Source organism: Phycodurus eques, chromosome 14 (genome assembly GCF_024500275.1).
Source record: "Phycodurus eques isolate BA_2022a chromosome 14, UOR_Pequ_1.1, whole genome shotgun sequence".
In the NCBI taxonomy this organism is placed as follows: Eukaryota; Metazoa; Chordata; class Actinopteri; order Syngnathiformes; family Syngnathidae; genus Phycodurus; species Phycodurus eques.
In genome coordinates, this window is record NC_084538.1 from 21,660,730 (window position 1) to 21,673,625 (window position 12,896).

A 12,896-nucleotide genomic window follows, 5' to 3' on the forward strand; every position below is an offset into this window, starting at 1 on the left:
CCGGGATCGCGTTCTTTCGGTCACGACCCACAGCTCGTGACCATAGGTGAGGGTAGGAACGAAGATCGACCGGTAAATTGAGCGCTTCGCCTTTCGGCTTAGCTCCTTCTTTACCACAACGGACCGATACAAAGTCCGCATCACTGCAGACGCTGCACCGATCCGCCTGTCGATCTCCCGTTCCATTCTTCCCTCACTTGTGAACAAGACCTCAAGATACTTGAACTCCTCCACTTGGGGCAGGATCTCATCCCCGACCTGGAGAGGGCATGCCACCCTTTTCCGACTGAGGACCATGGTCTCAGATTTGGAGGTGCTGATTCTCATCCCAGCCGCTTCACACTTTGCTGCGAACTGCTCCAGTGAGAGTTGGAGCTCACAGCTTGATGATCTCATCCACCCCCGGGCCCCTGCCACCGAGGAGCTTTTTAACTACCTCGGTGGCCTCAAACCCAGAGATAGGAGAGCCCGCCTCAGAGAACCCACACTCTGCTTCCTCATGAGAACGCGTGTCGGTGGAATTGAGGAGGTCTTCGAAGTATTCTCCCCACCGACTCACAACGTCCCGAGTCGAGGTCAGCAGCGCCCCATCCCCACTATACACAGTGTTGGTGTGCACTGCTTTCCTCTCCTGAGACGTCGGATGGTGGACCAGAATTTCCTCGAAGCCGTCCGGAAGTCTTTCTCCATGGCCTCACCGAACTCCTCCCATACCCGAGTTTTTCCTTCAGCGACCACCAGAGCTGCATTCCGCTTGGCCAGCCGGTACCCATCAGCTGCCACAGGAGTCCCACAGGCCAAAGAGGCCCAATAGGACTCCTTCTTCAGCTTGATGGCATCCCTCACCGTTGGTGTCCACCAACAGGTTGCCGCCACGACAAGCACCGACCACCTTACGGCCACAGCTCCGGTCGGCCGCCTCAGCAATGGAGGCGTGGAACATGGTCCACTCGGACTCGATGACCCCAGCCTCCCCCGGAACATGAGCAAAGTTCTGTCGGAGGTGGGAGTTGAAACTCCTTCTGACAGGGGATTCTGCCAGACGTTCCCAGCAGACCCTCACAATACGTTTGGGCCTGCCACGTCGGACCGGCATCTTACCCCACCATCGAAGCCAACTCACCACCAAGTGGTGATCAGTTGACAGCTCCGCCCCTCTCTTCACCCGAGTGTCCAAGACATGCGGCAGCAAGTCCGATGACACCACCACAAAGTCGATCATCGAACTGCGACCTAGGGTGTCCTGGTGCCAACTGTCATTGCTCACGTGAGCATTTAAATCCCCCAACAGAACAATGGAGTCCCCAGCGGGAGCGCTCTCCAGCACCCCCTCCAAGGACTCCAAAAAGGGTGGGTACTCTGAATTGCTGTTTGGTGCACAGGCACAAACAACAGTCAGGAGCCGTCCCCCCACCCGAAGGCGGAGGGAGGCTACCCTCTCGTTCACCGGGCTGAACCCCAACGTACAGGCGCCGAGCCGGGGGGCAATAAGTATACCCACACCTGCTCGGCGCCTCTCACCGTGGGCAACTCCAGAGTGGAGGAGAGTCCAACCCCTCTCGAGAGGACTGGTACCAGAGCCCGAGCTGTGTGTGGAGGCGAGTCCGACTATATCTAGTCGGAACTTCTCGACCTCACACACCAGCTCGGGCTCCTTCCCTGCCAGAGAGGTAACATTCCACGTCCCTAGAGCCAGCTTCTGTAGCCGGGGATCGGATCGCCAAGGTCCCCGCCTTGGGCCACCGCCCAGCTCACACAGCACCCGACCCCTATGGCCCCTCCCACAGGTGGTGAGCCCATGGGAAGGGGGACCCACGCTACCCTTTCGGGCTGTGCCCGGCCGGGCCCCATGGGTGCAGCCCCGGCCACCAGGCGCTCGCCTTCGAGCCCCACCACCAGGCCTGGCTCCAGTGGGGGGCCCCGGTGACCCGCGTCCGGGCAAGGGAAAACGAAGTCCATTGTTTGTAGTCATCATTAGGGGTCTTTGAGCCATGCTTTGTCTGGTCCCTCACCTAGGACCTGTTTGTCATGGGTAACCCTGCCAGGGGCATAAAGCCCCAGACAACTTAACTCCTAGGATCACTGGGACACACAAACCCCTCCACCACGACAAGGTGACGGCTCAAGGAGGGATTTGGAAGAACTTGAAGGGCGAATACGAGAAGTTATGTCTTCCATCCCGCAAGAGTTCCTTGTGAGAGAAATCAGTTAATGCGGTTCCCCAGGCGGCTTGAGAAACTGGGGGCAAATGCTGGCGCCCATATTGAATTTTAAATAAAACTCCATGCAATACACTTTCTTCTCCCGTTCATTTCTTGTAAGAATTATAGTTCAGAAATAAATTACAAGTACTTAAAAATAGGGAGTTACTTTTCAATCACTCAGTATTAAAAATGACCAATTAAAATCCCACACACACGCTTTTTCATGTATTTATTATCTTTTGGGAACAATTTCAAATTGTGACACCCCTGAATAAAAAGAAATGCAAGTGATGTATTGTCGGGTATTCCGACAGATATGTCAGAAATAAATGTGGACATATTTAAGTCGTTTCTCAAGGTTTGTTATTTTGCGTTAATGTGGTTCAATGATGCGGTTTATGTGCTGATAAAAACAATAAAAAAAATAAACGCGTTTGATTGGTCAGGCCGGCCTTTCCTCTTCTTTCCCTAGCCAATAATTTTGCTCTTTTGTGTGTACTTGGGGGCGGGCTGTTTCCTGTTTGTCTCTGTGTGGATCTCAGTGGAATGATGACTGTGAAAAGAGCGACGACGAGGGCGGTAGACGTCTGAGCCGCTGAGTAGAATCATCGAGTAGTAAAACTTATCAGTGTGAAACTGGGGACACAGCGCCATAAAACTTGAACTTCGATTGGTTGGATTAATCGTATTATTCTCAACAGAGGAACGTGGGACGCCCGTGGAACAGCGTGAGTATTGTAGCGTTTTCGTACAAGATGAAGTGGCTTTGTTATCAACAGGTGCTGCAGGAAGGAGCAAGTCGGCTAGCCAGTTAGCTAGCTGCTAATATTAGCCTGCTAAGTTACAAAAAATAAGAAATAAAATCCTCACATTCATTCGGCCTACTGGTCATAGGAACGCCAACAAACACAGTTTGAAACAAATGACGTTCATTAACACACATTTTGTTCGTAAAGACTTAACTTCGCTAGTTAGAACTCCCCTTTCCCCAGCTAGCTGTCACCGCGCCCTACCCAAATGCACGTTTAATGTCAAAATTATTTTACACTGTTGAGTAATGAGAACTCAGTGGTGGGGTTTTATTTCGAGACGGAGTTACGTCCCAAGCTTTCGTGAAGTAACGTGATTTTATTTGCTCATCTGTCAGGACTTGGGCTTTGGAGCCGGAGGGCATTTGGTTGCTGGAGAGGTCATCTGTTTCTTGATGACTGTCAAGGTGCCCCTGAACAAGGCACCCAAACAACCCCCAACATTACAAGCTAACATAAAACAATGCAATACTCTTTAAATACTGTACTCTCGTATGATGAATGACAAGGCATAATGCATCTGATGATGCATCTCAATTGTTATCATATTTCACAATATATCAAGTACAGCAATATTTTAATATGGATGAAATATGTAAATGTGAAGATAACAAATAACTATTAAACGACACATAAAATAAATAAAATAATAAAATAAAAAATTACGTAATGGGTGCATAATATTAAAGTGTTGACAGCTTTCCTTTTTAGCAGTAGATATTGACTTTGTGTAAATCGATTATAGTCATGCCTGGAGAGTGAAGCGTATCGAAAGGGGACTGTTGTTTTTTGCTGTCTCGGATACTACGATAGTGAAGCAACTAGGGCCGTCCCAATCCGATCTTTGAGATCAGAAATCAGTCCGATGTCGGGGGAGAGGGGGGGCAGTATTGGATTGGCTCTGACTGGATTTAAAATCTGTGAGTTTACCACTCTTATCCAAGTAGTCTATTTTATGCACCGCTCCACAACACTTCTATCCGGCAGCACCCAAACGGCATGCAGAGCCCACGTGATCACAACAACAGGTTGCTCAGGTGTACAAGTCCTTTCTTGGTGCTTGCCAGTCATAGGCAGAGTAGGGCGGGTTATCGTTCCATAAATACAATGGACACGATAAATCTTCATCGTTGTGGTAACACCCGGCACGCTGCCCACGTTGCAGCAAGCCGCTGGGAGAATGCGTTTGCTCCGTATATAGATGTACACAACTGGGACATTTTAGGGAATGTGAACTATTTATTATGTTCACTGGCCCATGAGCTAAATAGCCAGCGAGCTGAGGAGCTAAACAGCTCGCTTGATCGTGGCAACACCATTTAAAACAGAGGTCTGTAACTGACGGACAGTGGTCCACGTCCGGACCCAAAAGCAGTCCCATACGGACCCAAAAAAGAGAGGTTATGATTCAAGAAAAACTGGGTGCTTCTATTTTAAGTGGCGCAGCATTACAGGCTTACAGGCAGTTCTTTTCCCCCTACATTGTCAGGACCTTTGAGATGTGACTTGCCCATGTGCACATTGCGATGACGATCAAACAATATACCATGTAGCCCTAGCGGTGCCATCACCGTTTACTAGTGCTCGGACTCGCCCCATAAAACCCAATCGCTATTCGTATTGACGGTGACGATTGACTAGTGAATCGCAATGAAATTGTTACTCCTCCTGCTATTCCAAAATATTCCAACAAATGAAAAATCCAATTTGATTATTTGAAAACTATCTCTTTAACCGTTGAGGTACATTTTAACTGAAGTGCTTTGCCTGACGTGTTTGTTGATTTGATTAGGACAATGCACATTAATCAACACACCAGCGAAAGCATTCATGTAACTATGCTGGAGTTAGCACAGTGACTAAATTTCATTTGTTTTAGCCGCCACATCGCCGTACAGAAAATATAAATTTTGTGCTTTAAAATGCTTTATTGTAACGAGGATCCCTCACCGTACCTTGGCCAAAGGTAGAGTCCCGGGTCTGTTTGTCGCTTGTGAATGCCATAAATCCTCGCAGACCGACCAAGCTGCCGCCTTTCCAGCAAGCCTGCTGCTACTTAGCCTGCTTGCTACCTAGCTGCTCTACCATCAAGCTGTGTTGGATCAACTTTCTGTCATTAAATCTGCTGCCATGCCGCGGTCCCCCTCTTCAGCAATAGTTCCTTTTCCGATTCTGTGGTGTTTTTTTTTCGTGTCTGTTTTGTTTGTAAAATGTCTTGAGTTTTATGAAAAGCGCTATATGAAACTGATTTATTATTCTTTTCCATCCATTTTCAATACCGCTTATCCTCACTTGGGTCGCGGGCATGCTGGAGCCCAGCTCTCTTTGGGCAAGAGGCGGGGTTGAGCCAATCGCAGGGCACAAATAAACAAACAACGACTCACATTCACACCTATGGGCAATTTAGAGTCTTCAATTAACCTACAATGCATGTTTTTGGGATGTGGAAGGAAGCCGGAGGACCAGGGGAAAACCCACGCAGGCACAGGTAGAGCATGCAAGCTCTGTACAGGTGGAGGCTGGATTTGAACCCAGGACCTCAGAACTGTGAGGCAGATGTGCTAACCTGTCGTCCATCGTGCTGCCTATTATTATTGTTTTTGTTATTTTAATTATTTTATGTTCTTGTCTGCTTAATTTTGGGGAGGGAAATAGTTCTGTTTTGTATTGGAATACAATTGCATTTTTTCAGCGTTAACAATATTCCTGCCTGTGTCAATTATTTGATTCAGTTGTCCACTAAAATCCATTTTATTTAAACCATGTTGCTTTTTAGGACAAATATTGCAACGATTAAAATTCAGCCGTTATTTTTTGTGTGCCAAATGCTGAGTTCCAGTGCATACCCTTCAAAATAAAAGGGTATGCATGCTTAAAACATGAAGTCAAGTTGAAACTTGCACATATAAACCATTTAACGTGGTAAAACCGGCTCAAATAACTATTTTAACAAAACTATATTTAACCTTTAGCTGAAATATTAATTGATTAGTAAGTCAATTGGGTTAGTTCCACACACATTTCCTTTTAGTTAATAGGTTTGATATTGATACTGGTTATAAAGATGCCCAAGCCAAATGTTCATTTTACTTTTTGCTGCGGGCTGCTAAGAAAATGGATGTTCATATGGAAACCCTTTATTTAAACCATGCAAACCTTTTTGACCCCCTAAAAGAATCGGAATCGAGAATAGTTTGGAATCGAAATGAGGAATCGGAGTCAGGACCTGAATGGATCAATTCAAACGATGCCCAACCCTACTAGAGGGTTATATCGTATGATATACATTTTTATATCACACAACGATATATATCGTAACATCGCACAGAACTTTAATATAATGTTTCTTCCTTCCAGAAAGCCCAATTTGACAAGTACTATATTCCTGTATTTGTATGAATTATTTTCTGAACAATCAATTTTGTCTTTGCAAAAGTTTCTATATTAGATGTAATTATATTTTGCCAGACCGGTCTACCTAATGTTGTTACTGGTAGTAGTGGAACTGTGTGATATAACAATATAAATCCTCCAAGAAAAAAAATATCTCCCACTCGATATAACCCTGTGACGTTTATCTTATCGCTCTTATCTTATCTAAAGGAATCCTGTTTCTTTTCCTTCGCTTAGTAATATGCTCACGCCCAGCTATCGATGGGTATCTTTCGCATTACGATATCAAATCCCTGTACCTGGGAATTGGTACCGGTACTCCACGGTACCAATTTTCTGTACTTTTGTGGGGGTTTGTGGTAATAAACCATTTATTCATCAATAAAATCTCAACATTTCACAATTTATCATTTACTTTTCAATATACAAACTTTGAAAAATATAAGAAAACAAAATCCAAAGTTTAAAACCAATGAGTCAAGATTTTTTTGTATAGCCCTTTAGCTCTTAATCACAAAGGATTTTCAAAGGGTGACACAGGCCCAGAGTTTGGAATGATTGATGACATCCCATAATCTAACCCTCCCCCTCCCCCATGGGGGGGGGGGAAACAAACCTTGAGAAGGGACCACAGATGGGGGTGTGGGGGGGATGAGCAAAAAGGATGGAGTAAAAATAAAGTTATATTGTAGTGAGTGATGAGCAATATTTATTACAATTTTTAACAAATAATAATAAAGGAGACAACAAATTCAGTATTACAAAGTGCAAAGCAAACTTATTTGCAGGTAACTTCACAAGGAATGAAGATAAACAGTAATTGTATTACAATGTATGCCCTCAATTACCAACGCTAACTACCAATCAGCTCACTTATACTTATCATGTAGATGTACATTACACATCTAACAGTGTCTTAAAAATCACTTACAGACACAACTTTGTTGTTTTTGGCTAAGTTTATCATTGGCCCAAAACCGTCTGCAATAAATGGCCGTGTGGAACATGGTTTTTGGTGGCACAAATATGGTTCTGGGCAGAACTAACTGGTGTTCATGATGTCATTACGCTCAATCGTATTCTTTTTTTTGGGGGGGGGAAGACACCTTTAAAAAATGATGAGATTTTGACAAACATGCTAATTAGTGCCTTTAAATGGGCATCTTCAGAAGAGATGAGTTCAAAATCGAATTCAGCATGGCCAGTTACATTAGTGTGTGAATTTCTGTCGTGATATGTCAAGAAATAATACAAAAAGGCAGTTCCCCCCCCCCCCCCCCCCCACAAAAATCTTAATTTCTTTTTTTTACGTTGTACTCTGGTTGAAGTGCTGATATATATATTACATTACAATATTGTCACATTGCAACTTCGAGATGCTTTGAATAATCTTTTATTATTATTTGTATTGAATTTGTATTCATTTGTGTTTTCAATATATCCATCCATCCATCCATTTTCTGAGCCGCTTCTCCTCACGAGGGTCGCGGGCGTGCTGCCTATCCCAGCTATCATCGGGCAGCAGGCGGGGTATACCCTGAACTGGTTGCCAGCCAATCGCAGGGCACATACAAACAACCATTCGCACTCGCACTCACATTCACACCTACGGGCAATTTAGAGTTGTCAATTAACCTAACACGCATGTTTTTGGGATGTGGGTGGAAACCGGAGTGCCTGGAGAAAACCCACGCAGGCACGGGAAGAACATGCAAATTCCACACAGGCGGAGCTGGGGATTGAACCCCGGTCCTCAGAACTGTGAGGCCGTTTTCAATATATTTGTAATCTAATACATTTTTATAAGGGAGAAAAGATAAAAGAAAATGGTCCTTGTTTTAGGAAAAGTACTAAATTGGGATGTCGTGTCATCATTATAACTGTAATTGTTAATAAATTATGGCTTCAATATTTATTTTACTGTATTTATTCCATCAACCTTGTCATGGCGGATGCATTTGTAGCCAAATGTCTTCTCTTGCATGCTCTTTGTATTTCCTGTATCCCCTACTGATGCTTAAATGGCGCAAATTCTCCATTAGGCGACTAATAAAGGTTATCATATACTAAAATATTTATTAAATTAATATACTTTTATATTTATAGGCCCTTTTTCTCAAGTGACATAGCAGCGGTGACGTACTAATTTGTTTGTGGTTTCCGTTCCCTGTGTTATGTCGCTGTCTAGCATTTTCATGTATTTCAGTATTTTCCTCGAGTGACACGTATTCATTTCCCTGCTATTTTGCTCTTGAAAGTTGGCTAATCTCTACCTTAAGAGGGTTGTAGCCAGACCTACAGTATGAGAGTCACTTATTTTGGTGTTTTGTAACTTCATGTCACGATAGCTTAGCAACTGGCTTCCCCACCGGAATGACAAATAAATATAATACTCCCTAGTGCTTTACGATGTCGACAAAATTTCATATCCCAATAAAGGTCATTTCTAGTGGCGCACCTAAATTTCGGCAGACCGAAAGACTTTTGTCACCAAAATAAACATGTTGTTAATTGCTACTAATTCATAGCTTTGCCGCAGCCGACGCGCGAGCTTGTACACTTCATAGTTAAGAAATGTTTGCTATTAACAAGCAATGCCAATTTGGCTTGATAGACTATGTGGTTGAACTGACTGGGACATCACTATTTTACACACAGCCTACAGTCACGATCTGATAATGGCATAGTCGTGCACCATAAAACAACCATACTGTAAATGTGAACACATTCAATTAATGGTAACATAAACACACATTAACAACAAAAATTAACATCTTTATTACGGCAGTAATTTAAATTTGCATGTCTCAATGAATTGTGGGAACCGCGTGGCTTTACTGTCATCATGCTTGTGGCTAGCCCAAACTGCAGCATCCCTATTGTTGCCCAACCTTGCTACTACGATGCTGAGCGGCGGAGGCATAAGAATATGCGCCTCGTGTGCACTGTCAAGGCAGCATGTCACTAATCATTGCCTCCAAGACAGCGAATAATCTAAATTTTGATTATTGTTATGACAAAGGACACAGAGAGGATAAGCTGGGAGGCACTGTTATACTATATGTTTTGTTATACTTATCAATGATTGTCTTCCGGACAGGTATTTCATATTGCTGAGGTGATGAGGCCAAAGCTGGTATTTACGGATACTGATTAAGCTAGCAAGGACAAGCAGATGGGCTACTGGCCAGTACAATACACAAGTCCTCTGTTCTCTGGAATGTACTCTCACTGTCATTCTCACTCGCTCCATGACCTGACAGACTAAAAATTAGGCCACAAACAAATGAAGATGTGCAACCAAATCATTGTTAGACTGACAATCGTACATAGTGTCGCTTAGAGCAGGGGTAGGCAAATCTTTTGGCTCAGGGGCCACATTGACTTTTAAAATTTGACAGGCGGGCCAAGCCAGAACCAGGTGTTTACATATAAAAAAAAAAAAGAGGTATTGTAGTGTTAATACTTAGATTTACTTTTAATGGGAACAGTGTTGTTTTGTTGTTCATCTTTTGTTGCCAGTGCATCAAAATCTGGTGTTTGTTTTGTTGTGGCAATTCTCAGAACACATCTAAGGTGTTAATCACTCAGCTAGGATCTGTAGGATGTTTTGTTAGTGTTCATCACACTAAAAGTCTGTTCATACTCGTGTCGAGCCGAACACCTCGAGCCGAACAACACCAGCATCCTATATGCCATCTTCCGGATTTTTGGAAATTTGTATGCGCTTTACCGGTCGATCTACGTTCCTACCCTCACCAATGGTCACGAGCTGTGGGTCGTGACCGAAAGAACAAGATCCCGGATACAAGCGGCCGAAATGATTTTCCTCCGCAGGGTGTCCGGGCTCTCCCTTAGAGATGGGGTGAGAAGCTCGGTCAGCCGGGAGAATCTCAGAGTAGAGTCGCTGCTCCTCCACATCGAGAGGAGCCAGATGAGGTGGCTGGGGCATCTGATTCGGATGCCTCCCGGACACCTCCCTGGTGAGGTGTTCCGGGCACATCCCACCGGGAGGAGACCCCGGGGACAACCCAGGACACGCTGGAGAGACTACGTCCTTCAGCTGGGCTGCGAATGCCTTGGGATCCCCCCGGAAGAGCTGGATGAAGTGGCTGGGGAGAGGGAAGTCTTGGCGTCCCTGCTAAAGCTACTGCCCCCGCGACCCGACCTCGGATAAGCGGTAGAAAATGGATGGGGATGGATGTCTGCGCTTCATGAAGCATAAAACACGTCTAGTTTGAGAACTTCTCTTATAAGACAGTATCACATCTCAGAGATCAATCAGTTCCATCTGCAGCTCCTGTGGCGCTGTTTCAGGGTCTTGTGAGAATCTTGGATGGCAGTTTGTCCGAGTTTGCTGAGCCTGCAAGCTTGATTTTAACCGCTGACCCGTAGCCATCAGTTCCTCCGTTGATTAGCTGTTAGCATAATCAGCATGCTTGGTAGAAAAGTGACGGCTGATGTTATATTCCTCCAAAACCACAATGGTTTCTTAACAAATTAGACATACAGCCTTTGACCGGACTTGAGTGAAAAGTATTTAGTCGTCCATTCTATATTCAACACTCAGCAGTTACCTTGCCACAGTTACCTTGAAAAAGTAACTTAGTTACTTTACTGTTTACTGGAGCTTAAAAGTAACTTAGTTACTTGACTGATTACTTGATTTCAAAAGTAACTGTTAGAAAAAGGTAACATTTTAGTTACTTTCAGCAGCTGCCAAGTGGCAGGAATATCACTTATCCACAATACAAAAAAAGCATTATCTTAACTGTACCCATTACTTGGTAATGTACGCCACATAAGTAACAGTTACATCAACATGGACCATCTATCCATCCATCCATTTTCTGAGCCGCTTCTCCGCATTAGGGTCGCGGGCGTGCTGGAGCCCCAGCTGTCATCGGGCAGGAGGCGGGGTACACCCTGAACTGGTTGCCAGCCAATCCAACATGGACCAATAACTTAAATATTAGTGTTAAATCAGCAACTTAGTTCAGAATTGACATGACGACACAGTGCAGTAAGTAGCTAAACATAAACAAGCACACTATTCTCAGAAGAAGAAGAAGAATCACCACTTTTAGCCATTCTACTCGCCTCGTGAGTTCGCATCATTCATTCTCACTGGTGTCTACATTCCGCCTCAAGTTTACTCTGTAAACAAATACAGTGCAGCTCCTCCTCCGGCTGGTGGATGTCATATGTCTACAGTACAGGTCGTCCTTGAGTTAGGACGTACTCGACCTACAACGTTTCGACTTTACGACGCCTGTGCCTCGTCCGCCATTTTGTCCCCAGCACCATATTTTCTTCTGCTTAGCTAGTGCATAGTGCTTGTCTGTGTTTGTGTACCGGGACTCTCAGCAGTAATGGTAAGTACAGTATCTTATTTTTTTTAATTTTAATGTATTGTAGTTTCTTTATACGAAGTGTTAAACTTTCCTGCTCCGGTCACCTGACCGTGGTCGGGAGATGCCTTCTCCAGTGCCGAGGTTGTCCTCCTCGGGGTTAACTCCCTTCTCTCGTTGCACAGCTGAGCTGGGTGGCGGCAACAATGAAGGCACGAAGCACCGATTTGCTACTTTCATGGCTTTATTAGCTCCTCTGTACATTCAACGTCAACGGGTCCTCCGCTAATCGCTACTCTTCCCCGGTCACCGCCACTGTACACACGCCCCTGGCGCGCACTCCTTCCTCCTTCACAGTCCCGCCGGACGACGCCTGCGCAGTCCCGTCTCACTCACACATCGACTCACACGCCCACACACACTGAGCTTGCTGTCACAATCACATGGGACAGTACCCGTAACAGAAGTATTTCGACGTAAATTTTGACTTTAACGGTGAAATCCGACTGACGCGGAAATTCGGATTACGTCGCCAGCGTAGGAACGGAACTCGTTCGTAAATTGATGACTTCCTGTATATGCTTTTGGCGGTACAGCAAACTAATTTGAAATGCCATTTAAAAATACAATATACTGTGCATGTTTTCTCAGAGGCTACTTAAAAAAAAAATGTTCATTGCTCTAAAAATCTATAAAACTGGGTCACAAATTTGCAACAATAGGAAAATACGGGTCCTATGGTGTTTGAGAAGTTTAGTTTATTGTCTGCTAAAATGTGTGGAGTTTACATGTGCTCCCTGTGCCCGCGTGGGTTTTCTCCGGGCACGCATGCATGGTAGGTTAATTGAAGACTCTAAAGTGCCCGTAGGTTTGAATGTGAGTCCGAATGGTTGTTTGTTTAAATGTGCCCTGCGATTGGCTGGCAACCAGTTGCGACTGTACCCCGCCTCCTGCCCGGTGATAGCTGGGATGGGCTCCAGCAGGCCCGCGACCCAAGTGAGGAGAAGCGGCTCAGAAAATGGATGGAATGATGGATGGATGATCAACAAAGGCCAGGTTTGTTATTTCACTCACTAATGCATTATTTTATTCCTTTTTACATTCTTAAGACAGGCCTTTGTTTGAAGGTCTGGTAAACA

The 12,896-nt window shown here is 44.8% G+C and overlaps 1 protein-coding gene across 1 annotated transcript in view; it reads left to right on the forward strand.

Moving 5' to 3' along the window:
* The first annotated feature begins 2,746 nt into the window (after positions 1-2,746).
* Positions 2,747-12,896, forward strand: part of pals1a (protein associated with LIN7 1, MAGUK p55 family member a) — a 35,463-nt gene continuing 25,313 nt past the window's right edge. Inside the window, exon 1 of the mRNA XM_061696536.1 lies at positions 2,747-2,932. The gene's annotated coding sequence lies outside the window, so the exon portion shown is untranslated. The remainder of the gene's footprint in view (positions 2,933-12,896) is intronic.